Raw genomic sequence first — 3,783 nt, forward strand, 5'->3', positions numbered from 1 at the left:
CAAGTCAAACTATCAACAAGACCATTAGACTCATATGTGCTTTTTGAACATCTAATTCCACATTTGTTTCCCATTTGCGGTTATAATAACTTCCATTTCTCTAAGAAGATGTTCCACTAGATTTTGACATGTGGTTATGGAGATTCATGCTCATTCGGTCAACCTGTGTTGTTAAAGTCAGGTACTGATGAAGAGTGAGGAGGCCTGGGGTGCAGCTGGTATTCCAATTTATCACAGAGGTGTTCGGTACGGTTGAGGTCAGAGTTCTATTACAGGTCATTCAAGATAAACCATGTAAGTCATATCTTCATAGGTCTTGCTTTGTGCATGGGGCGGTGTCCTACTGGAACAGGTTTGGGTCTCCTAGTTCAAGTGAAAGAAAAATTTTAGAAAAAATATTTTTAGATTGTATTTCAGGAAGTTGTGTTTTTTGAAACCAGTAAGTCTGCTATTACATTTATTCTTTGTACTATATGTGTGTTTTGTGCTGAAGATCTGCAGAAGATCTTTTTTAGAAAAGAGTCATGACCTTGAAAGTTGGGATCAAATGTTTTCATGTGAATTTATCCAAAGTTGTGGCTGAAATGCATTTGGTCATGAGCAAGATTATAGACATGTATCAGGGCATCTCTCTGACCCACCCCCCAACACACACACACACACACACACACACTCTAAATTCTCAATTGCTTTCCGAACAGCTACAGTAGGCCAAGGTGACTTAAATGACTTTATAATTGGCAGAATTTTAAACCCAATTAAAAGTGCTGAAGCACGTCACTCGAGTTATTCCAACACTATTTATATCCTCTCTGATCAGCTTAACACAAACCTACATATACTTCCCATAGCAATCAGCACTGCCACATTTCCACTACACACACACACCCACACACTCTCCAGAAAAACTTCCACAGGATGTATGTGATAATGAACAAATAAATATGGCAGAATTTTGGGGTTTACCTTCTACTGTATAGTTACCGCATGCACCCACTCTTTTAAAAACCCACTCTTTAAAAATTCTCTCTCTTAAAAAACTCAGTCTCTACATATTGGATTTGTTGCTTTTGGCAAAATGTAAGGCTTCATATTTTGTTTTTGGAAATTCCAAAAGCCCAAAAGAGATTAACTGCACAACTAATAAATACAAAGATACATATAACTACTTACATATACATATATATATATATAAAAGTATATTAATATCAGAAATTATGATTAATGCAGTACACAGTGAAATGAGACAAGGTTTCTCCAAAACCCTGGTGCTACATAAAAAACAACATAGAGCTACATAAAAGAACACAGAGCTAAGAACTAAGTTGTTCTAGCCACATAAAGTGCATCGTGTACAACCTAGTGCAAACAGTAGAAAACAAAATACAGTTCACCAGACAATACAAGACAGTGTAGGACAGATACACAAAACACATAATAAAACCAACCAGTAAACCTACTGTATATGTTATACATTACAATGTGCAAAAGAGAACTATAAATAAGAGTAAACAAACACAATGCTGTGCACAAACAGCCGCCAGATGAACATTCATTGTAGAATGGCCGCTCTGTGCTCTCATAAAGTCAACAACCATCTCTGTCAATGTTTAGAGATAGGCTGTTGGCTCTACAACAAACCGTTAGTTGTTGCACCTCCTTTCTGTATACTGACTCGTCGTTCTTGCTGATCGTTGTGACCCACTACGGTCGTGTCATTGGCAAACTTGATGATGTGGTTCGAGTTGTGCATTGCAAAACAATTGTGAACCAGCAGAGTGAACAGCATTGGGCTGAGCACACAGCCCTGAGGGGCCCAAGTTCTCAGTGTGGTGGTGCTTGAGATGCTGTTCCCAGTAAGGACTAATTTAGCTGTTCAATTATGTTTAAGTTCAAAATGACCTATTTGTATTCATTTATTTTTATTTTTTGATAAACATTTTGCATATTCACATGAAGGGTGGCAATACTTATAAACTTGCAATAATCACAGTGAAAAATGCGCATTCAGCACTGGTAGAGGTTATTAAAATGTGGGGTAGAAAGGGATTTTTTTATGGAACCTTTAAAGCACAACCAAAAGTCCTTTAACAATAAGTATATGATGTATATTATTATATATAGTGTGTATACTTGGATATTAAATCCCAAAGTACTCAAGATTTATTAAATAAAAGATAGACTTCAAATCCAAATGCCCCCACTGTGTAACGTTCTATAAGGTGATCCTGATGATTAATTCTTGCATTCTTAATTGTTTAATTCTTTTGGGGCCAAATGTCATTCAATGAGTGTGTATATAACAGAATTATTAAACCGAACCGACACAAACCAAAACAATCCACTAGTTTGGTGCCACATTTTTTTCCCCATGAGTTGCACATTTAATGCGCTTGTATTAGTCTTTCCCTCCAAGCTGCATGGCTTGTTTATTTTTACTTTAGTTTGAAAAGAGAAGATAAAAGACACAGATGTCTGAGGCAGTTTGGGGTGTTTACTTCACACCTTCTCTACATCTTTTTCTGAAACTCTTCTTTCTGTGAGGTTTTTAAGAGGAGAATAAAGGACGGACACCCAAGTGTGATCATGGATGGGATGATGCAACAGACAAATCCATGAAAGAGAGATAGAGAGAAGAGAGAGAGAGAGAGAGAGAGAGAGAGAGAGAGAGAGAGAGAGAGAGAGAGAGAGAGAGAGAGAGAGAGAGATTCTTAAACTCATTATTTGACTTGGCCAGATGGTCACTGTATGTAGGCCATTCAAATCTGTTGCCCTTTACTGTTGCCAAAGGTCCACCGAAATGTGTGTGTGTGTGTGTGTGTGTGTGTGTGTGTGTATGTGTGTGTGTTAAAATGTTACACATAAGAAGACATTGTGAAATAAATTGCTTTACTCCAGGTCAGTGTGTTTTCTGATCATTTTCTCGTTTTCACATTTTCAATTATCACATATCATATGCTGTATATTATAATTTCAGTAAGAAAATGATTAGTGGGTACATCCAGTGTGTATTCCTGCCTTACATTCAGTGTTCCACAGAGTCAGTGACAATGAATGAATGAATGAATAAACTTTCTTTCGGCTTCTCCCGTTAGGGGTCGTCACAGCGGATCCTCCGCATGTTTGATTTGGAACATGTTTTTACGCTGGATGCCCTTCCTAACGCAACCCTCCCCAATTTATCCGGGCTTGGGACCGGCACTAAAACCGGCTGGGACCGATTCCCTGACCGGGGATCGAATCCGGGCCGCAGCGGTGAGAGAGCCGCATCCTAACCACTAGACCACCAGGGAACCCAAAATAAATGAATGAATGAATGAATTAATTAATTAATTGTTGTTTTTGGTTTTTTTTTTGGGGGGGGGGGTTTGTAGCGACAATCAAGCTAAGGACAAAATAGTGAAAAACTACACCTCTTAGACCTGAGACAAGAAATACACAACAGGACAAATTTAGAGACAATGAAACAGCTTGACATTAATAGACAAATGAATAAAGGAATAAACACAGAACAGGTGAGCACAATTGGGTAACAATGCAACGACATGTCAGGGGCGAAGTCAGAAGTGAAACAGAAACGAAAGCATGTGGAAATATAAACAAAAGTACATGACATAATCTAAACCAACAACATGTAATAACACAAAAGCAATGCCATTCGAGCTGGAAAACTTAATCTGAATTAAGAGCGGGAATTCTTGATGATGCGGTACTCCACCTGCAAGTATTTTAAAGGTATAAATACAGCTGCCTTTACACTTTTATTATACATAAGTTTTGAGT

This window comes from Silurus aristotelis, assembly GCF_946808225.1.
Source record: "Silurus aristotelis genome assembly, chromosome: 9".
Taxonomy (NCBI): domain Eukaryota; kingdom Metazoa; phylum Chordata; class Actinopteri; order Siluriformes; family Siluridae; genus Silurus; species Silurus aristotelis.